Source organism: Ascaphus truei, chromosome 4 (assembly GCF_040206685.1).
Source record: "Ascaphus truei isolate aAscTru1 chromosome 4, aAscTru1.hap1, whole genome shotgun sequence".
Classification (NCBI taxonomy): Eukaryota; Metazoa; Chordata; class Amphibia; order Anura; family Ascaphidae; genus Ascaphus; species Ascaphus truei.
This window is the reverse complement of record NC_134486.1, coordinates 66,592,974-66,617,358: the sequence shown is the minus strand read 5'-3', so window position 1 is coordinate 66,617,358 and position 24,385 is coordinate 66,592,974.

Sequence of the window (24,385 nt, the reverse complement as noted above, 5' to 3'; positions counted from 1 at the left end):
GCTCTCACTGTACCCTTGTCTTCATGGGTTTTTGTGGCTGTGGGATACTGACGCTTGGTCAGGGTCAATACTTGTCCTTGTAGAACTGTAATCTCATCCGCGAGAGATCCCTGTTTTTTGAGTGCGTCTTGCAAGTCTCTTCTCAGGGAATTTATCTGCACACTTTGCTTTCTCTGAGCTTGCTTCCACATTTTTATTGTATTGTGAAGCACTGTGAATTTCTTTGCTCGGGCCACAGTTACTTGTCTCAGTTTCTGGACCTTCTTGTGCTCCCTCTTGTGCCGAGTCACCTGGGCTCTAAGCTTGGCCTCTAGCGATGCTTTGGTAGCTTTCAGTTTCTCATGCTGCTTTGCGGGGACATACTGGGTAATCAGACGTTCCTGCAGCACTTGTACTTCTTTAGCAGCCTCAGATTGTCTACCTGCAGAGTTTGCTGCTTCTCCTTGGACTTCTGGAGGTGCGTACGCAGACCTTGCAGTTGGTTCTGCAATCGGTGCTCTGCTTCAAACTTCTCATCTTCCAAAAGTTTATTTATTTCTTTAAGCTCATGCAGCTTTTCATTCTTTTCCTTGACGAGGTCTGTCAAATGAGAATTTTCTTCTTTCAGTTTTAAGTTTTCTCTTTTTGCAGTCTCTGTAATTTTGAGGGCCTCCATGTATCCCTCCTTCATTTACGCACATCTGCTTTGAGAATGACAGTCTCCTGGCGGGAGACTTCCATATCTAGGTTGAGGGTCTGAAGCTCCTTCAGAGAGATTTTGAGATTCATATTCAGCCCCAAACATATCTTGATATGTACAGATATACAAAAAGTCTTGGAAAGTAAAGTCTTATCTGTTTCTGGTAGGGGAAGGCTTCTTTGTTCTCCAGGTTTTAGAAGTCCTTTCACTTGTGTCTTGCTGGTAGCGTGCAGTCTCTGGCAGGCTCAAGACGTCTGTTCCTATGGTCAGTCCCACAATTTGTGAGACTCAGGAAAAAATCTCACTTCCTGTCTCAAAGGCAGGCTTTTCTGACAAACCTAATCAGCCAGGTGGTGTTAGTTAATTGACTATCAGCAGTTAACCACCACACTGCTGGATTAGAGGCACATTTCCTGAACAGGGATAAATCCCCTGTTACAATGCCCAAGTGGCCTCAGTTGTTAAGACTGGGTCTTTGTATCTGAGGCTGCTTTGGAGTTTGTGTCCACTCCTATCATCTATGAACCTTGAGTCACTGGTCCATGCCTTTGTGTTGATGCAGTTGGACTACGGGATTGCCTTATGTGCAAAATTACTGGTGTGCCTGATGCAGAGGCTCCAGCTTTTGCAGAACACTGCTGCTCTGGGGCTGAGACGTGTTTCTCGCTTTGAGCATATTATTCCCATCCTACACAATCTGCACTGGCTTCCAGTGATCTTCCGGGTTCAGTTCAAGTTGGCCGTTATGGCCTTTAAAACCTTGCAAGGCCAAGGGCTTGCCTATCTACAGTCTCTTTTGGTGCCTTGGATGTATATTGGCTATGATCTCAGGTCCTCTGGAGGAGGTCTGCCTCTGTGCCAAGGTTATGGCACCCTAAGCTGGGTAGGTGGGCCTTCTCATGTGCAGCTTCAGAGGTCTGGAAATCGCTAAAGCTCAGGTGTGTATCAACTTTACCACTGTTTCGGGCATGATGTAAGTAGTATTTCTTCCTTCTGGCTTTTCCTAACAAAGTTAATTGCGTATAATGTTAATATGTTCTTAAACTGACTGTAAAGTATTGTGGTGCTCCCTTAAGCTCTAAAAATAAACAATGATGATGTCCTGGTTGCAGAAAGAAAATCGTGCTGGTAAACTGGTTCACGCTGGACTCTCCCAGGCTAGATACCTTAATAGACTATTTGACTAAATTAATGCTATTAGACAAATTGGAAGCAGAAACAAAGGAAAAACTTAAATGGAGAAATAAAAGGAGGGAACAGTTCATTGATACAATGCCAAAACAGGACAGGGATTTGATCAAACAAACATGTGAGCACACTTCCTGGGGCCTCCTCTGACAAATATTTGAGGGCCACAGATAATGGCACCTGTGAAAAAAATAACATAAAATAAGCCGAGATAGACAGAGCAAGAAGACAAATGTGATACTTTATACATGGTTTGGAGAAGTAGACAGAAAGTTGGAAACTGAGTTTAAGGGAAAATAAATGTTTTTGTTTGATTCAATATTATTTGTGTAAGTGTGTACAACTCTTACCCTTTAAAGTTTTTAAGATCAACATGAATATTTACGTTTGTGTATAAATATGTCCATATTTCTATATTGTAATGTCATTCTTTTGTTCTGCAGTGTTATTTTGTTGTTTAATATAACGTTTGAAGGTCCCAATAAAGACTACTGTATAGAATAAAATAAAAAAACGGAGAAAGTCATCTTCTAGTCTCTGTCCAACCCTGCCCAGCCTAGGAGTGGTGTGAAAGCTACAAGTTGCTGTCTGCTGAGTTGCAGAAAGAGACGCCAGAAAGTTGTGTGTGTGTTTACAGAGACCCCAGATGTTGTCTGCCAGCAGTATACAGTGAAATCTGTAGAACGATGCAGCTTTGCATGTTGATCCTGTAGGATTGTGTACCAGTAGGGCCATTGCAACTAGAACTGTGTAGGACGTGTGTGCATAGGTGAAAACAGGACACTGCTTCTGGAAAATAAATGTAGGCTTTTAAAGCCCAAAGCTTTAACAACATAAAATATTGGTTCTGTTCAGCATATAAGTAGCAACCAAAATAAACATACCTAGCTCCTATCTAGAGCACTGACTAACACAGAACGTAGTTGCTAGCTATGGGTTGGAGGGTTAAGCCCCTTAGCAATAATAAGCCATAAATTCAGTCTGAGGTAAGTTTACCTTCGAGCCCTCGGCTTCCTTCTGGTTTGGGTGAGAGGGTGCAGGGTGCTCTCTTGTGCGGTACAGGTTTAGTAGCTTCCTGGATCAGAGAGACACTTGCAGTGAGGGTATATTTTTGTGGCGATTCACTAGAAAACAAAATAGAAGCAAAATAAAAATTCCAAACATTTAACGAGATTACCGGGATGGTTTCAGAGATAGACAATACAGCCTGTTCCTGACATCAAGGTGGCCTAGCCCTAAATCATGGTCAAAACATGTTATCTGTTGTAACTGTCTCCCCTTTTTCAGTAATGGTGCTACCTTTTTTAGGACCCCAATCATTTATTTGTAAATGTAACCCCTTTAAATCCAGAAAACAATCATTTGCATTATATCAAGGAATAGATGTGCCAAGATAACAAATACTGATCAGAGAATGTCTCCAGTCCCTCAGTTGTGTCCCTAACAACTAACTACCTTGGGTCAAGATAAGCAGGGATCCCTGCTCTGGTGGCTGCTGCTGTGTGTTTGTGTACAGTATTTATGTCTGAGCCTGAATCTCTCCTACATAAAACTGCCTTCCCAACCTACAGGGAATAGCTCTGCATTTTAAGCTATATTAGTAAAAACAAAAATCCCTGAAGCTTTCAAGGACACCGCATCCTTGGTTTCCACACCAAGGAAAACCTTCCAGTGGATTAACCCATTCTATGTCAGAAAGATATGCACTGCATTGCAATGCTATGGTTTGCAGGCCCCTACTGCAGTCGAGGAGTTACCAGACAGAGCTGTAGTCAGTCTCCCTATGGCGTCTGACTTAGCATATTGATTTGTATTTATAACGAACCCAGTATTTTTGTTGTTATGTAGGTTTTGCCGGATATCCATTCCTGTCTTACAGTAACAAGCTTACAATAATGAGACTTGGCAGCCGCTGAAGTAAAATTGGCAAGTGCTTACTGGAGAGCTGAACGCCTAAATAAAAATGTTGTTGTGATGTCACCTTGTAGTCTAACCTCCGTTCTGATTCTTATGCAGAGACACTTGTCAGAAACTATTGTACCTCTGGGGAATCCATGAATTCAAGTCATCCAGACAAGTCACTCAAGTATATCTAAAATAGTCCAGTAGAGATAAGAAGTGATGTTTCATGACAGAAGAATTTAGACTATGGCATCTGTTCTAGAGAACATAGACAGTGACTTGTTTGCTAATTCAATGATGCTAATAGTAGAATAGCAGAAAACTTAAATTAAAGAGATGCTATATACAGCTGTGTGAAAAAGAAAGTACACCCTCTCTGAATTCCATGGTTTTACATATCAGGACATAATAACAATCATCTGTTCCTTAGCAGGTCTTAAAATTAGGTAAATACAACCTCAGATGAACAACAACACATGAAATATTACAGAAGTTCGCAAACTGGGGGCGCAAGATTATTTAGGGGAGGCGCAGGCAGCGTGCGGTGAAACCTGGGGGTGGGCAGAGCTGTGCACGGGCAGGCAAAAGCTCCGTGCTGCTGCTTCTCTGTGCTGTGGCTTGCTGTGGGGGTGGGGCCTTGCTGCTGCTTCTGTGTGCTGTGGCTTGCTGTGGGGGCGGGGCCTTGCTGCAGGGGCGGAGCTTTCCTTCCCTGCACACAGACATCCCCTCCTCCTCCTCCTCCTGTGTTACCCGCCCCAGTTTTCAGCAGCATGGGAGACAGGAGCATGCCTACAGTAGTACTTCCTCCCCCAGGTGAAAGTCTGTGACTTATGATTGTGTGTTGTGTCTATGTTGTGTGTGTTGGGATTTAGTGTGTGTTGGTTGTGATTGTGTGTGTGTTGTGATATGAGTGTGTGGTGTGTGTTATTGAGTGTGTGTGTTGTGTCTGTGTGTGTTGTGATTGAGTGTGTGTATGTGTGTGTGTGTTGTCTGTGTTAGTTGTGATTGTGTGCGTTGAGTATGTGTGTGTGTGTGTGTGTGTGTGTGTTGTGATTGAGTGTGTGTGTTATGTCTGTGTTGGTTGTGATTGAGTGTGTGTTGTGATGTTAGTGTGTGTTGTGTGTGTTGTGATTGAGTATGTGTGCTGTGTCTGTGTTGTGATTGTGTGTGTGTCGTGATTGTGTGTGTGTTGTGTCTGTGTTTGTTGTGATTGAGTGTGTGTTGTGATGTTAGTGTGTGTTGTGTGTGTTGTGATTGAGTATGTGTGCTGTGTCTGTGTTGTGATTGTGTGTGTGTTGTAATTGAATGCAGAGGTGCGCAAACTGGGGGGCGTACGCTCTCCAAAGCTTGGAGCTTGGGGAGAAAAACAAAATCGATTTTGAAGCGCGCTCAGCAGCAGTTAATGCACACACACACAGCCACACAAACACACACAAAAATAGCCCCGATCCATGCACCCCCACTCGTGCTTGCAAAATTATGCAGGACACCCTGTGCTCATGCTTGGAGAGTTGGTGAAGCCACCGCTCTCAGCGGCAGCGTGGACGCAGCCTAATTTTGCAAGCGCGAGCTGTTGAAATAAGTATTTAAACATATTTGCGTTTCTTGCTGGCTGTCCCATAAACAGAATTGAAAAGGAATGGCTGCAGGGTAGCCGCAGCATCTGCTATGTTGTGAAAACCCAATTTATCGCCGCACAGGATTCCTGTGGAGCAATGCCACGACGAAGACGTGAAACATGAAAATGCACTGGAGAACAAAGATTTAACTGTGGAAGAAGTGAACGGTGAGAGACATCTTATTACAATTCCTGTACTAAACAGAAAAACAGCTAGCAGGATTAGTGAGTATGTGCAGCCCAAGGCGCAGAGCAAGCTGAAAGAGCCAATGCCCAAACCCAGTACCGGGCCTTTACAAATGTCACTTTCTGCCCCCATTACTTGCTTTAAACATAAGCATGAAGAAGAGAGATGTGGCACATGAATTTGCTAGCGCTATGGTCCATTCCGGGGTTAGTCTTCATCAGGCTGATGGTGCCCTCAGTGATCTTTTTAGGACGTGTGCTCCGACAGCACGTACTTTGCCAAAATCAAGCCAGGTGTATGAAAAGTACCTACCAGAAATGTATGCCGCTGATATTGAGCATATTATGGAGTCAATTGAATCATGAACATTAGCAATCACCACTGATGAGACCCCAGAAATGCATAATGATACTGCTGTGGCTGTCGTATTTCCAGACAAAGCAGATGTCTGGGTGCGGCGCACTGTTATGGCAGACATCGAAGTACTAGAAGAGTAGAAAAAAGATTTGAGCGACTGCAAACAACGGAACTCACCAGCCAGGAATATAGTTAAAAAAACTTTATTGGAACTACATAAAAAAGAAGAACAACCACGGACAAAGAGCTCCTCCTCCCATGCGTTTCACGCCGCTAGTGGCGCTTTTCCAAGGAGTGAAATGCTATGGCACATATGGACTTCATTACATACTAGTTTTTTCCTAGAGCTACCAGCCGGTTGATTTAGTTATTGAAGTGCTAGAAACCTGCAATGCTGTTTCTATTGCAATACACTTGCAAAATATGCTTGACAAATATACAAAAAAAATGGGAAGATGTTGTTTGCATTGCCAGTGACTCTGCAAGTTACATGAAAAAAATGTTGCAAAGACTTAAAGGAGGCAAAATCAGACATCAAAGCTTTTCCTTTATGTGGCGCTTGCCACTTGTTAGATGGTTAGCACGGTACACTGCAAACACCAGGCAGAACGAGATTGTTAAATAAATGTAACCCCCTGTGTGATGAGATCCACACACTCGTACTGCCCCCTGGCAGGTTCTTCCACAATGTGCTATGGACTGTAAATGGACATGATAGTAGCCAATGATAACGGCTGTGGAAGAGGTGGGACTAAGAGGGAGATGAGCCTTTCAAAAGGGGGGCGACCATGATGAGATCAGAGCTGTTCGGTCAAGGATTGCAGAGTGTGCACGAGTGCACGTGGCAGCATGAGTAGCGGGTTTTAGTCAGGACATGATCGAGTGTTCGAGCACCATCGGAGGGGACACTCAACGGTTACAAAGCACAGTGGTACCAAAGCACCCTTTTTAAAGTACAGGGCTGCAACAGTTAGTACACAAAGAGCTCCCACGGTATACTGGCACCATCACAAAGCCAATTTACTCAGGATTGGGTGGATAACGTGCCACTAACATTAATTCACATCCGGGCCGCGTTATTGGGGATTGTGTTATAATTGTATACTGTATGTAGTGATCCTCTGCTGAGGATCACAGTTTGCCCAAGTTATTAGGCATACAGTAAACCTGTTGTGTCACCCATATATCGTGTCTGTATGTTTCTCCCCCTCCCCCCACTCTCCCGCTGTGTGACCATAGGCCACGTGTGGCCAATTATGTTATCAATAGGGACTCAGGTCCCTACCTTAGCAATAGCCATAAGTCTGAGGACTAAAAGTGGAGGGGTTACATTAACAAAGGTTTATTCTAGCCATAGCCAACAGGTAGCAACACAGTACAACACACTGCACAACTCACCACAACCTCAGGGTACAGGGTTCTCCTAGCTCACTACGTGCAGAGTGCTGGCAAAGCAAGCTTACCTTGGATGGCCTTAATCCATCTGTTTGTCAAGGGATGCCTGCCTCTGGTCCACAGTTCACTTTCCAGTTGGCCTTTAGACACCGAGGCCAACTATGAACAACTGTGGAGCCCTGATCGGTGTTGGCTTGTATACTTTCCTGGCCTCCATCTGAAATCATGGAGGATGGGGTGCCGACCAATCAGCTGAGACCTTTCCTCCGCTGAATCATTCAGGATCCAGGTGGTCGACCAGATGGACCAAACGGGGCTGAGGGTCGGAGACAGCGCACCAGGGGGCACGGCTTGGTGAGAGTGGAAAATTGGAACTGACCAATGGGAAACAAGCTAGGACCCAAGCCTCGGTTCAAAATTACAGCTCCACTTCTCACAGGTGTACACGCCATGCTGTCAGAGAGAGAGGACAATGCTCCCATGTTGGAGTGTGTAACTCCCCAGCAGGAGGGCCCATCCTTCCCTATGTCCCCATTGTCCCCAGACAACTGCACCTAGCCCCACACAACGTCTAGTCCTTGTCTCATTGTAGAACGAAATCACCTTGTGCCGAGAGGGAAGATGAGTCAGCGGGCACTACGATGCAGAAAAAATCGATGAGGCTGGACTGTGCTACAAAAAAAATCCTTTATTGAGACATGGATAAAAATTGAGAGGAGGGAAGAGAACCCCTGCACCTCTAACGCGTTTCACCCGCGATCGGGCTTTTTCAAAGAGTTTGTCTCATTGTATACTAGCCACTCAACTTGTGATAGTGGCCCAAGCATTCAATGAGTCACCCAAAAAAACATAGAAACATAATGTCATTCAACAACTGACAACCTCACACAGCCTCCTCCCCCTGAAGAAGCATGACACGTCGCGCGAAACGTGCATCGGGACGTGGTGACATCATGTTAGTGACGCCCATGAGCGGGATGGTGTTTGGAAGCAGATAGATCCTGGGAGACGCGAGGACAACAACCATATGTCCCTCCCTGAATCTCTATATAGCTTATATATCAATATAGTCTTGTCATCTAGGGGCACATATACACACCAGTATATACCTAATTAAGGTCTTGAATTATTAGCCCGGTCTCACCTTCTGACACCTTGTTTCCTCGGCTCTGGGGATTTTTAATCCATTTTTAGATTTCACAATGTATTATATGCTCACTTTTATTTCGGCGTTGTTATCTAAATACTATTACAGTTTATTATTTTATTTTATTGGTTAGAATGCTTTTGGTCCTATTTGGTACATGGATCAGTCAGTGTAATCAGCCACCCTTTGGGGACATTTACATCTTATACTCCCCCTCATTTTTTGACCGTGAGTGCATCGAATAGGGACTATTCTGGCCATCTGGTCACTCCATCTGTGTTTATTAACCTCACACAGCAACCATGCTACAGATCCCTAGCCTCCAGTTACCTATAATAGCAGGGCTAGCAACCATTTTGTAGCCTAGAGATAGCCATTCTGACCTCCTACCTGGGTTGCCAACTTGACTGGTAGGGGCAAGAAGCGGGCTTAGCCTTTAATATACTGTGCCCCGCTGCCCCTACCAACGCAATGGTGCGTTAAAAAACACTTTGAGTTCATGTGAAGTATTCAAAAGAACTGTTGATTTCCTTATGCATTCTGGTGCTCTTGTATGCAAGGGAACTCAAGTGAAAGTACTATGGAGTGTGCGCCCAACAGGGCGTAAAACAGAAAGTAATACCAATGGTTACTCAGAGAAGATGGTTTTCAGTTTTGGAGGCTCTTGATGCTTTGCTAGCAATGTGTAGACCATTCACTGTTTTTTTTTTTAACTAAGTGATGAGGCTTTTGGGAAAAACTGAGGCGATTAAAGTGCATATTAACAGTGAAGTTAACAGAATCACCATGTACTGTCTCTTGAAGTTCCTAATGGAAAATATGACTCCAGTTGTTAATCTCCTTATGTGCCAATGTCTTAAATCTGAAAACACATGTGCATCAAGTGTTTAACATTGTAGGGGTCCAAGCAAAGCACCTATTGGAAAGTAAAGTGGACCTGCCACGTGTGCTTTACCACCTGAAGTGGACCTTCCACGTGTGCTTTACCACCTGAAGTGGACCTTCCACGTGTGCTTTACCACCTGAAGTGCACCTGCCACATGTGCTTTACCACCTGAAGTGCACCTGCCACGTGTGCTTTACCACCTGAAGTGGACCTGCCACGTGTGCTTTACCACCTGAAGTGGACCTGCCACGTGTGCTTTACCACCGTGTTTATCATCTGAAAAACAGCAGTTAGTTGAGGACAGCTTCAGGTTATTTTATGATTCCATGAATAACATATGGCACACAAACAATGCTTCAGCGTAACATCCCTTCTCCCACCAAGGCATTTGAAGCGCGAGAGGCTTCCCTTTGGTACACAGTTCAGATCCATGACCTATTTCAGAAAGGAGAGTTTAGCCAGGATTATAAAAGTAATGTCTTTTTGTTTTTAGTGTTCCCGAGCGCTGTTGGTCTGGAAAAGGAATTTCATCAATACTTGGAAGAACCAATACCAGAAAACCACCCTTACAGTTCATTGTTATTGGAATGGCACATTCAACTGTTGGCCTGATTTTGCCAAATGTGCTTAGGATATTCTTGGTCTCCCAGTGTCCGGGGCTAATGTGGAGCGTGCCTTCTCAGAAATTACAATGTTTACATACAGAAAAGAGAGCTAAAAGGAATTGCTCAAAACGTATTGCATGGTGTACTACAACCAGTGTGTTACCGAGACTCAGCTCTCATGTGTCGCATATGATGGCTGAGATCTCATTGTAAATGAGTAACTCATTTTTCATTGTAGAGTTCTATTTATAGGAAAGAATGCAGTGCCCATTTAACAGAGCATTACTCTAAGGGTAAATGAACAGTGCATTCTGTCTTAAGAACGAGAAATGAGTGACTCATTTAGACTTTCTGCATCCGATACCGGCTCTTTCAGTGTTATGACAGTATGTATGCCCTGGCTACGTATGGTTTGCCTTGTCTGTTAATTACATTTTATTTTTACTCTTATGTGGTTACTGTTCAGTGCATGCTTGTAGCACAGATCACTTTTAGTTTTACTGAGTAAGCAGGGGCGAAAAAAGGTTTAGATGTAAGGGTTCTCAGATTACTCTTACACCCTATACAGTATATGATGATGGTGATGATTTGGTCTGAATTCACTGTTTAATGATCAATTCATTTTTCATTACAGAGCTATATGAAAGTATGTAATGCTCATTTAACAGAGCAGTACTTTTGAAGTGAAACTTCTATGCTGGTACCTACCATATGAACATTTTCCTAGGAGTAAATCGCCTTGATGGAGACGGAAGTCAGTCCCGAAAGTGACGTCACTCCTGGCAGAAGAGGCCATAAGAGTGTTGGAAGCTCACAACCGCGCATGCGTAGACACCGCAGTCACTTCAGTGGAGTCTCCCCCTCACCGAGCACAAGCCGCTTCTTTTCCTGACTGCACTGTGTCGCTGGGGCCTGCGTGACATGCCTACGAGAGATCCCACCTCCCCTATGGCTCTGACCATAGCCAGCACATGCGCAGACACCCACCAAATATCTCCATAGCCGCATGCCTCTGCGTATGAGCACCACGGGCCGTGGGCCTCTGCGCATGCGCGCCACCAACTATAGGATGGACTGAAGGGGCGGGGGGGGGGAGGAGGGGAGAGAGCCGCGTCCCACTACTGAAACAGACACAAAGTCACACACACACACACACAACCACACACACACACACACCGAGAGTCACACACACCCAGAGTCACACACATAGACCCAGAGTCACACACACCCAGAGTCACACACACACACACACACACACACACACACCCAGAGTTACACACTCACACACACACTCAGAGTTACACACACACACATACAGACCCAGAGTCATACACACACATACAGACCCAGAGTCACACACACACACACACACACACACACACACACACACACACACACACACACACACACACACACACACACACACACACACACACACACGGAATTCAAATTTAGTATAAATATGTTAGTGCAAAAAGCTAAAACAGGGGGAATGTGCCATGTACGTGCGTTCTAAGTCCCACTTCCGTACTTCTTTGTGTTTTGTCACTGAAATTGGGTTTTGACTTTTAAAAACATCACCATCACAAATTCAATTTCTGTGACAAAAGACAAAGAAGTTTCACTTAAAATGCGCGTGCTCGGCACACACTATTTTTTGACACTGTTATGGGTAAATGAACACTGCATTCTTTCTTAATAATGAAAAATGAGTGACTCATGTAGGATTTCAGCAACTGCTGATACCGACTCTTTCAAGGTTCTGACAATATGCAATGCCTTGGCTATGTCTGTGCTTCTGTTCCGCTATGCCTGGGTTAGACGTTTAGTTCATGTGATGATTTTGCTGTTCAATGTACGCTTGTAAACATTACATGATAAAAATAAATAATATCATACACTACTTCATATAAAACAAAAGGCATGTAAGTGTAACGCTCGGCCTGCCCACAAGCCAGACGAGACCCCGGGACTGAGGTGGAAAGGACTAATACCACAGACCTAGCAGTAAACGGGGGCGCGGCCGGAGTGTGGAAGTGGCGTAGGTGGTCCGGGTAACAAAAATAGAATGGGTACCGTACTTGCCAACTCCAGCGTAGAAAGGTAAAGTCCGTAAGCCTAGGTCGTGGAGTGGAGAGAGCAGCGTATTAGAGTGTCCGTAAGCCTGGGTCGTGGAGTGGAGAGAGCAGCGTAGTAGAGTGTCCGTATGCCGTGTCCAAGGGATATTGTATTGTATTGTATGTCTTTATTTATATAGCTCCATTAATGTACATAGCGCTTCACAGTAGTAATACATGTGGTAATCAAATAAATAACAGATAATATAAATAACAGATCATGGGAATAAGTGCTTCAGACATAAAAGTAACATTAAGGAAGAGGAGTCCCTGCCCCGAGGAGCTTACAGTCTAATTGGTAGGTAGGGAGAATATACAGAGACAGTAGGAGGGAGTTCTGGTAAGTGCGTCTGCAGGGGGCCAAGCTTTATGTATCATGTGTTCAGAATATCCACAGTGCTATTCATATGCTTCTTTAAGCAAGTGCGTCTTAAGGTGGGTCCTAAAGGTGTATAGAGAGGGTGCTAGTCGGGTACTGAGGGGAAGGGCATTCCAGAGGTGTGGGGCAGTCAGTGAAAAAGGTTTAAGGCGGGAGAGGGCTTTAGATACAAAGGGGGTAGAAAGAAGACATCCTTGAGAAGAACGCAAGAGTCTGGATGGTGCATAACGAGAAATTAGGGCTGAGATGTAAGGAGGGGCAGAAGAATGTAAAGCTTTAAAAGTGAGGAGAAGAATGGAGTGTGAGATGCGGGATTTCATCGGAAGCCAGGAGAGGGATTTCATGAGGGGAGATGCTGAGACTTATCTAGGAAAGAGTAGAGTGATTCTGGCAGTAGCGTTTAGGATAGATTGTAGGGGAGACAGGTGAGAGGCAGGAAGGCCGGACAGCAGAGAATGAGGGCCTGAGTCAGAGTTTTAGCAGTCGAGCAACAGAGGAAAGGGCGTATCTTTGTTATATTGCGGAGGAAAAAGCGATAGGTTTTAGAAATGTTTTGAATGTGAGGGGCGAATATGAGAGAGGAGTCGAGTGTGACCCCTAGGTAGCGTACTTGGGCTACTGGGTGAATGATCGTAGTTCCAACAGTAATGTGGAAGGAGGTAGTAGGGCCAGGTTTGGGAGGAAGTATGAGGAGCTCTGTTTTAGCCATGTTGAGTTTAAGGCGGCGGAGGGCCATCCAGGATGATATAGCAGAGAGACATTCAGAAACTTTGGTTTGTACAGCAGGTGTAAGGTCAGGTGTTGAAAAGTATATTTGTGTGTCGTCAGCATAGAGGTGATAATTAAACCAAAAATATGTTATTAGGTCACCTAGAGAGAGTGTATACAGAAAAAAGAGAAAAGGTCCCAGGACAGAGCCCTGGAGTACCCCCACAGAGAGATCAAAGATATAGAAGTCTGCAGGGTAGTAATCTCCAAAGCCAAATCCAAGGGTTTCAGAGAGCAGCGTAGTAGAAGTCCAAAGCCAAAGGTCGATATCCAGGGAGGTCAGCAGTATATCCAGGGACAGGAAAAGGAACTGAAAGACAAAAAGGGGCCAGGCAACAGCCGACAGCACCAAGGTACAGAAGCTATGCAGAGCAAAGAGGAAATGGTGAGGGGAGACTAAATAGGGGGCTGGGACCTATCAGAGGAAGGGGAGGAACGGAGGAGTGGCCCGAGGGAGGACCTGATAGGGGAGAAGTGTCTGGGAGGCTGGGGCCTATCGGAGCAAGGGGAGGGACGGAGGAGCGGCCCGAGGGAGGACCTGATAGGGGAGAGGTGCCTGGGCAGTTGGGGCCTGTCAGAGCAAGGGAAGGAGCGGATGAGCGGCCCGGGGAAGGGCCTGATAGGAGAGAAGGGCCTGGGGGCGGACCTGATGGAGCAGGGGCAGGGAAGCGCGCGATGCGCGCACCGCGTCAGCATCAGCGGAGTCAGGCGCCAGCAAATTGAAAAATATACTGGACAATTGTCAGGGCGCCAGCAAATTGAAGCCTGGGTCTGCGCGTGCCCGTAGGGTTGACGCGCGTGACCCGGAAGTGTGGGAGCAGCCGTGGAGGGGGCCGCAAGGAGTGAGGCATGCCGCCGGCGTGCCTGGGTGGCACGGACCAAAGGTAAGGAGGCGCTGGAAGCAGGAGTACCCGCAGCGCTGATCCTTACAGTAAGTAGCAGTATCTGTGTATGTTTCATCATGCCATGTCTGGTGGTCTATACCAATCACCATTTATGTGTTAAAAAAAAAAAACTTAGAAAGCTCAACTTAAAACTATATATACACCATTTAAATATCCAATAGTGAGAGTCAGCATGTCCAAGATGAGTAGCAGGGCTAAGCCTCGTCCATGCTGTGCGATGAGTTATATCAGGGCAATGAGAGTGCCTCGTCCATGCTGAGCATGCACATGCGCGTCGTCAAGAGCTATGCTTGGAGAGACCATAAAATATGTCTTGGTAGCGTGACGGCAGGGTCACGGCAGGGTCACGTGAGCTGTTCGCCTAATGAGGGCAAACCAGCTCTGTGATGTCACTGCCACACCCTGCGTCATGCCCCCGACACGCCTCGTCTGCCTGCAGGATGGAAAATCTCTCCTGCTACAGGCTAGCGTGACGCTGCGCGAATGCTCGTGCACATGCAAACATACACCATGAACACGGCATTACAGGCTTTCTCTGTTTGCCTTTTTGAGTGTGCGGGTTCCCTTCTTTTATTTTTATTTTTGTCTATATACACCATTGTTTGCTATTTCAATTTAGTATATTTATGAAAACTTTGGGGGGAAAAACAGATTTCTTGAATATGGAAAATTGTAAAAAAAATATTTAAAGTAAAAACTGATTTTGAAAATAAATAAATAAATAAACACCGAAAAAATGGAAATATTACTGTATGCTCATTTGCATGTCTTAGACCTGCGGTGCGCAAACTGGGGGCGCGCCCTCTTGGGGGGGCACAAGATTAGGTAGGGGGGGTGCGGGCTGCGTGCGGGGAAACCTGGGGGCGGGCAGAGCTGTGCACGGGCGGCCAGAAGCTCTGTGCAGAGGCTGCTTCCCTACTCTGTCTGTGTCAGAGGGGGCGGGGCCAGAAGCTCCGTGCTGATACTGCTTCCCTGCTCTGTCTGTGTCAGAGGGGGCGGGGCCAGAAGCTCCGTGCAGAGGCTGCTTCCCTGCTCTGTCTGTGTCAGAGGGGGCGGGGCCAGAAGCTCCGTGCTGAGACTGCTTCCCTGCTCTGTCTGTGTCAGAGGGGGCGGGGCCAGAAGCTCCGTGCAGAGGCTGCTTCCCTGCTCTGTCTGTGTCAGAGGGGGCGGGGCCAGAAGCTCCGTGCTGATACTGCTTCCCTGCTCTGTCTGTGTCAGAGGGGGCGGGGCCAGAAGCTCCGTGCTGAGACTGCTTCCCTGCTCTGTCTGTGTCAGAGGGGGCGGGGCCAGAAGCTCCGTGCTGAGACTGCTTCCCTGCTCTGTCTGTGTCAGAGGGGGCGGGCCAGAAGCTCCGTGCTGAGACTGCTTCCCTGCTCTGTCTGTGTCAGAGGGGGCGGGGCCAGAAGCTCCGTGCAGAGGCTGCTTCTCTGCTCTGTCTGTGTCAGAGGGGGCGGGGCCAGAAGCTCCGTGCTGCTGCTTCTATGTGTCTGTGTCTTGCAGAGGGGGCGGGGCTTCTCTCTGCACACACACAGCCCCTCCTTCTCTTCCTGTCTGCTTCCCGCACCAGTTTTCAGCAGCATGGGGGGTTGGGGGATCGGAGCATGTCGCACCCCCAGGAGAAAGTGTGTGTGTGTGTGTGTGTGTGTATTGTGTGTGTGGATATTGAGTTTGTGGGGGGGGGGGGGGGAGATTGTGTGTGTGGGGATTGAGTTTGTGTGTGGGGGGGGGGGATTCTGTGTGTGGGGATGGAGTTTGTGTGGGGGGGGGGGATTGTGTGTGTGGGGATTGTGTGTGTGTGTGGGGGGGGGGGATTGTGTGTGTGGGGGGGATTGAGTGTGTGGGGGGATTGTGTGTGTTTGTGGGGGGGATTGAGTGTGTGTGTGTGTGGGGGGGGGATTGAGTGTGTGTGTGGGGGGATTGAAAGTGTGGGGGGGATTGAGTGTGTGTGGGGGGGGATTGTGTGTGTGTGGGGGGGATTGAGTGTGTGTGTGGGGGGGGGATTGTGTATGTGTGAGTGTGTGGGGATTGAGTGTGTGGGGTGTGTGTGGGGGGGATTGAGTGTGTGTGTGGTGATTGAGTGTATGTGGTGAGTGTGAGTGTGTGTATGTGGTGGTTGATTGATTGAGAGAGTGTGTGTTGTAATGCAGTGGTGCGCAAACTGGGGGGGGCAATGAGGCACAAGATTATTTAGGGGGGCGCAGGTGGCGTGCGACAAAAACTGGGTGCGCGGGCCGACAGACGCTGTGCGCGAGAGGACGTAAAAGCTGTGCGCGAGGGGCGGCCAAGAAGATGTGCACGGGCGGGCAGCCGAAGATGTGTGCGGGTGGCTGAACAGGATAGTGCAGGTGGCGGCCACGTGATGGTGTGTGAGCGCATACGCAGGGGCTTTGGAGGTACGGGGAGGAGCACGCCCGAGCACGGTGAAGTCAAACGCCCCTCCTTCGGTGTCTGCCCTGCAATAGCGCTGTGTTCCTGCTCTCCTCCGCTGGCAACCTTCTTCGCTGCGATCCTCTGCAAGTAAAAGGGTAGGCTGTACCTATATCACTCATACTATGAATGTACAGAAATAATGTAAAAAAACTGTGAAAACACAACATTGAAAACGGGAAAAAATAAATAATACTGTAGGTAGAAGTGTGGATGACAAAGGGGATAGCAAGACAAAAAACATGGAGGGGAAGGAAGAAAAAAAAGGGGGGGGAGAGGGAAGGGAGGTAGCAAAGAGGTGGATGAATGCCCCCCAAAGGATTGCCTTTGTGCACGTACGCTCTCCCAAGCTTGGCACTTGGGGAGACAAACAAAATTGACTTTGAAGTGCGCTCAGCAGCAGTCAATACACACACACACAGCCACATACAGACACACACAAATAGCCCCGATCCACGCTTGCAAAATTATGCAGGACACCCTGTGCTCATGCTTGGAGAGTTGGTGATGTCACCGCTCTCAGCGGCAGCATGGACGCAGCCTAATTTTGCAAGCGCGAGCTGTTGAAATATGTAAGTATTAAAACATATTTGGATTTATATTGTATATCGTTTAATAAATGGTTTTTTTTTTTTTTCATGTGATTTTGATTACATCAGGCAGGGGGGGCCCGAGAAATTTTATGGATGAAAAGGGGGGCTCGGCATAAAAAGTTTGCTCACCCCTGTCTTAGACAGGTCTGCAACTCTGCCTTTCACCATTATCACCCAGCACACGGCATTTCCACTGCTGCAAGGGATTCTGGGGAATGACATGCAAATGAGCACAGTGCCACCTTTTGTCTCAAGCTCACCTTACATGAACAACCCTTAAGCCAATACATTGGGCACCCGTTGGGGCCCATGGACACCTGTGAGGACCACCTGGAGGGTACGGAGCCTAGAGGGGACCACACGAGGGCCCCCAGACACCCGTTGGAACCCCCCCAGGGTGCCCTGTGGGGCCCGTGGACACCCGTGGGGACAACCCGGGGACCCCCACCAGCCTGTGATATTAAATAAATAAATAATAGTTTTATGTGTTGGCACCGGGGGTGCGTTGTGTATTGGTGGTTATTACATATTTTAATGTTATTACAGTGTATTGTTGTAGGGGGTCTCTGGAGTAGAGCCGCGTTGATTTCAGGTCCGGGGACCCCCTGCTTCCCGAGATACAGGCGCCGTTTTGGGGTGCCGGTATCTCCTATGCATGTAAATGTCCCACGTCACGTGACCAGGACATTTCAATGCATAGGAGATACCGGCACCCCATAACGGGGCCTGTATCTCAGGAAGCAGGGGGTTCCCGGACCTGAAAACAATGAAGTTCTGCTCCGGAGACCCTCTGCTCATCAACACTAGTAACATTTAAATTAAAATATTTAAATTTTAGAGGGGCGTTTCCCTCTCTCTGCAGCAGAAACAACTCGCCGGGTGAGCCCTTTTCGGAGGGCAAATCATCTCGGCGCTGGCTACTCGCCATGTTTGCAAATGTTGCTATCACTGGTATTCGGGCCTTTCTGCACACCGTGATAGCAGCGCTGTCAAAAATGGCGATTTAAAAACCCTGGCGATTTTTTTTATCGGACTTTACTGCATGAGGCCCATAGTATCAATAAACTTTTCCCATTCAGATGAGTATTTCTAATAATGCAATTATCACAAATGTGGTGGAGCATTCTCCACCTAGGAGTCTGTGGGGGTTATTCATTAAACTGTAATAGTTCCAATCGGGGCACTATCGCTCAGAAACTCCTATTGAAGTCAATGGGAGTTTCAGTTTCCCCAATTGGCACTATCGCAGTTTTAGAAGTAACCCCCCGAGAGAACAGCTATTTTGCAATGATATAGATATTGCTAGTGATTTGCAGCATGCGTCTTGTGACCAGTGTATGGAAGTACTTTGTGCGTTGTTTCCTCCCTGGTGTCAGCATGAGTTATGTGACTCGATCATTGATTTCATGCTGTGTGAATCTTCCTCTCTGTGCTTTGTTAGTATATCACAAACCTTATGACAACCCATAACCAATCTCCACCTTGTACTTGTGCAGATATACCACGGAAGAAAATGTGTGATCTAATTTGCGAAAGGGCGTAAAAAAGGAGAGCGCAGAAAACACTTTAGTTGTCAATTAACCCGTTCGCTGCCAGAGAGATCAGCAAAACATTGAAAGGCCCCTTGACTGAATAAGCAGGATCTTATTACCCTGACAATGTTTACAGGTATGCAGCTGTAGGAAGATAAATTAAACTTTTGTCTTGACTCAAAAGACTGATCGCTGAACCATAACATGTTTTGCTATTATTCGTTGGAATTTGTCCGTGTTCTTATTCTTGCAAATCCAGCTATACAACTTCAGGCTGAATACTTCACGGTGTGAACGCTGTTAGGCAAAAGTAAAAGGGTGTCTGCTGATGCACTTCTGCCATTATTTGGATTTATTTCCCAGTTAACCTTAAAGCAGCAATACTACATTCTCCCCTTTTTTTTCTTTTTCTTATTTGTATATGTAAAGCATGTGGCAATGTATAATTCTACATTCTTACCTGAGCTAAGCAATCGTTTGGTTCTCCTGTTATAAATCTGTAAATATCCTGATTATGTGCGTAACGGCTGCTTCAGTGGGTGTAATTCAGCAGCTACAATGTATCCTGATATTATTATGGTAACATTATCTATTGTTACAGTTTAAAGCTCAAACTGCTGAGAATATTGGCAACAAATGCTCACAAACAGGAAAGTGTTGCCAAGATCTTGCACTGCTTGGGAGGTGGGCTAACACCTGCTATTGAAATCAAAGGATGCTTTAAAACTCATTAAAAAATAGAATTAAGAGTTGAATAATAATAATTGTAAAAAAAATACAGTAAGTAAGAGATAATAAAGCTGCTGTTTGAATAAATAAAGTTCCTGGCACTAATCATTGCTTACCAACGCCCAGCCTGCATGAAGCCGGAACCCTGAACAAGGTAACGCATCCTGAGAAGCCAATATTACAGGCACTTATGTAAACTCTCTAAGAGCCGGGCAGGGAGGGTTATATGTATTAATGGCTCAGCTCCAAACTCTGAGATAAAAGCCTGTCGCTTCCTTAACAAGTAAGTACGTTTACTTGATCCTGATCCATGGATAACAATAAATATTGTCTGTTGAATTCCTAGGCAGCCATTTACATCCAGCAATGCAATACCTCTGCACAATACTGAACACACCTGAGCGGGGGCGCTGACAGGGGCGGGTGCGAGAACAAGGAGAAGTGTCCTGGGCATGGTGGTCCTAGAAGGCCTGACTGGTCTGGAAAGGAAGTTGGGCCCGAGCAGAAGTCGGGCATACCTTCCAGAAATGTCCCCTCCAGCGCCTTGGCTGCGCGCCTCTCTTTCCAGCTGGGACTTTGGCAGGGCCCCTCCTCGGGCCATAGGTAGGTCCATGTGGTCCTGTGCCCTTCTCCACAGTCGGCTCTGGGCTCCCCTCTGTTCTGGCCTTCCCCTTCCCCATGCCAATACCTCCTTCTCTCCCCACCCCCTTCCTAGCCCCATGCTTCCCCCCCCCCCTACTCCAGTTCCATACGCACACACCCCAAGGCCCATATCTAATTTCCAGGCCCATACCTCCCCCCCCCCCCAAGTCCCAGTCCATACCTTCTCCCTCGTTCCCCCATAGCTCCTTTTCCCTCCTCATATAGCTCCTTCTCCCTCCCAAATAGCTCCTCCTCCATACATCCTTCTCCTCCTCCCCCCATACCTCCTTCCCCCTCCTCCCCCAGTGCTCCAGGGGCTTCATGGGAGGGGGCCCTGCTCCTTTCATTTGTCCTGGGGCCCAAGATTTCAGGTATCTCATGTGGTTTCAGTTTTGAGCACAGGCATCTCTCCATGTGTTTAAAGGTTCTCTGTCTCTCTTGCATTAAGCATATCCTAAAGAGATATACAATGCCGGTTTTTGCATCTAACTTACTTTGTTAATATGCGTTAGCCTCAGGGAACTCAATGTCCATTAATGATTGTGATATTATAGTCGTTTATTTGTAAAGCACTAACATATTCCATGGTGCGGTACTATAGGGGTACAGAGCTGTGTATTTTACCTAAACAGAATGACATGCCAAATAAGGACAAACAAACGCAAACAGGTTGTGCCTCATTATTAGTGCTGAGTTAACGGTCCTCTGTGAATCTGGGCCCAAGTGTTCGGGAGGTCAAAATGTATATCTCTCCAGAGCCTAGTGCAGTGTGTGGTTACCGTGGTACCATCAGAACGGAAGTCAGAGATACGGCAGGGATAAGCTTATAGGCTCCCATGTTAAAATAGATAAGAAAAGAGGGACACACGGTGCTCATTTGCATGTCATTACCCAGAATCCTTGGCAGAAGTGGAAGCACTGTTTGCTAAGTGAGAATGGGGAAAGACAGTGCAGACCTGTCTGAGACGTGCAAATGCCCCGCAACATGCTCATGGGGCAACATTTTAGCATTGGATGAGTTCTCACATCGACGCCATCCGGGTAGAAGGACTAAGGCCTTCCGTTTTCTCCTCGCGATATCCTCAGATATCTGACTGATCAGAGCTGAGCTAGTATTTCCGCGTTGCATGCGCAGCCGCTACAGACCATGAGGAGAACGCGGGAGGCTCCGGACCCCCTGTATAGACGTGTCGGTACCAGTCCCCAGGAGGGTAGTTCCTCCAGCCGCTGCGGACCGCGAGGAGAACGTGGGAGGCATTAGTCCTTCTACACGGACGGCGTCAATGTGAGTGCCCTGGAGGGGTTATTCTTACAGCCATCTGAAGCCAGCTACTTTGGATAGAGACTATTCTAAATGCTCTATGAATCCCTGCTTGTCGCAAGTAGGATTTTAATTTTTCTCATTGGAGGAGCAACTAAAAGTATCACTTATCCCTGTGATCTAGACATGTGTCTTTTTATTATTTTAATAATTTAGTTTTCCATCTTATCACTAGGTGTTGTCCAGTTGTATTGTAAGTCTGTTAGTTGGTCAGTACATCAGCCTGTTAGTGTCAGCATTCTGTGTGCCACCAGTTTATAAAACAGTTATACACTATGATATTCTCTGTGTTTATTTTTCACATATTGTGAGACTGTCTCCGTGGTACATCTGAGGATTCCAGGATCATCCAGACTGGACATTCATTTATGGTCATATTCCATAACTTGGTATTTGGAAACTCTTCCAGGCGTCGGATTTTATTTGCTATATGTTGATTTGTCTGACTAGTATCGGTCAGTTTTTCCAGGCAGCCTGGTTTATATGTATGTGTTTTGTTACGTATCACAGTATATTAGTAACACTAGTTAGTATTTAGAGCATTAGCGCTAGTAACAAACCCTTTTTTTTTTGTATAGGATGAGTTCTGCTCATATAAGCTTCTGGGAGGAAACCTTCTTTAACAGATCATTCGTTTGCTCACTAACCTATCAATGAATTACCTTCTACGTGACATACTTCCTATCCTACACCACATAGTAAATATGGTTCCTAATGTACAGTAGAATCATTTCTCAGTGTATACACATCTTACTTCTCAGATTAATTATGACAGATATTTGTCTGTAATTGCATAATATTCAATTGTTTCAGAACAATTATATCTGTAAATGTCAAAATCCAAAATTGTGCAGATATAACATCACAAACTTGTGATTCTTCACACTTGGCACGGCACTGCATCAGCACAAACAATACACACTGTACATTCACCAATTAGGATCCAGTTTTTCTTTCGGCTTCATAGATTCCTTTTGTGGATGTCGCTAATGAAGGAGCAATGAATGGTGTCATTGTGTTTGTGTAGTTTCACCTTTGTTTGCATCAGTGCCAGGCACACATGCCAAAGGCCTTGTTAAGAACAACACAACTTCATTAGCGAACAACATACTGTTTGTACGAGGCTGTGTAGTGATTTTCAGCTGGTGCAAATGATTAGGTAGAAGAAGACACATACTGTGTATAAATCTCTACTATTAACCTACTGTGACAGGAAAGATACGTCTCCCTGAACTCATCTGTCATCCCAAAACTGCAACGTGCAAATAGCTATTTAGAACAGCAGCGGATAACAAGGCCTCATCTTAAACTGTTTGGTATATAATCTTTGGGTCTGTTTAGCTGAGCTCTTTCACATTGTCTTTGATTTGTTATTGTTGATGTGTTGCTAAAGTTCATGATACTGCTCTACCCAGACTTGTTAATGACCTAACAGAACTTTGTTGTCTAGTTTAATGTGAATAAAGTCTGTCTGAGAGCTCCTTAGACAGGACGGTGAACTCAATGTCCATCTCCCGCAAAACAAAGTATTTTACACACCCTTTGTTTCTATGGATATAGTGATAATAACCACGCTTCCCAAATGCAACAGAGGAATAATAATAGGTCTGACACCGCTCTATTTATTTTCTACAACCTCTAAAATAATTACCCTGGATTCTTCAAAAATAAAATGCTGAATACAAATTGCTGTGTATACACAGAGGACGCTGTAACAAGCTGAAGCTCTTTTGCTCGGCCTTGTTTATGTTTCTGTCTACAAATACTGAAGCTGTCGGTTCGTGTTAGTCAGATGAGTTTGAAACAAGCTGTTGTGCTGCATGTTGCTGCTGCAGAATAAAATGTTCTGAGTAAGGACCGTTCTTTAGTGTACAGCCGGGCGCGCCTGTGCGGACGCGCATGCATGTGCCGCACGCTTTGTGTATGCTGTGAGCGAGTGAGGTACTGTATGTGTGTGTGTGTGTGTGTTAAATAAGTTTTGAAATAAATAAATACTTTAATAAATTGTTTATTAACATTGTACACACACACACACACACACACACACACACACACATTTCAGCAGCGCCAATTCTTTATTTTACTCATCTTCCCCCTGTCGGCCGGTTCCACGCTCCCTGCCATCTGCACGCGCGGCACCATTATAGAAAGGCTGACTAACCTCAGCCAACTAAAACTGCTGCGCGCGCACAGCGTAGCAAGCGCACGCAGTATAGAACAGCCCTTATCACCATCTGCTTATCACCAAGCATACTCATCCCACAAAACCCAAGACTTTTTTTTGGTGACCAGGATAGGATTCTGGACAGATCAGGATTGGGAAACAATGCAGAGAAGCAAACACAATTGCCGCAAGCATTCCTGTAACATACAGTACGCCATCTTGGAACATTGATTAAAAAGATTACTATACTTGGTCACACCAAGGAATTTTATGTAAATGAACCTGACTCATTACTCAGAAAGACTTTCATATTTCATTGAGGCAAACGAAACAGACAACCCTGAACAGAAAAGGCTGTGTGTAATGACAGTATGTGGGGCCAAAACATTTCGTTAGTTGCTCCGTCCGTATGAAAGAGTTATGACGAACTAGTATTAATGTCAAGGCACGTCCCACCACCATCTCTCATCATACAGAGATTTCAGATTCACAAGCGAAAATCCCAGAGCAAATGAGAGCATTTCAACATGTATAGTTGAGCTGCGGCACATTGCAGAACATTGTAATTTTGGCTATTTCTTAAATAACATGCTGCAAGATTGTCTGGTCAGTGGAGTTACACAGATCTGTCTTCACGCTGAGTACAGTAGGACTTTTGTCATGGCACAGGAAAATGCCTTAGCCGCTAAGACAGACGTTGACTCCTGCTCAAAATGTCTTCTAGTGATCTTAGTTACAGAGGTCATATGTCATGATTCCCTCCCACAGTACTCCTCGTAGACCTGAAGGGGCAGTCAAACGAGTCTAGTTCAGGACCAGAATTAGAAAGAACTACTGTAGAACA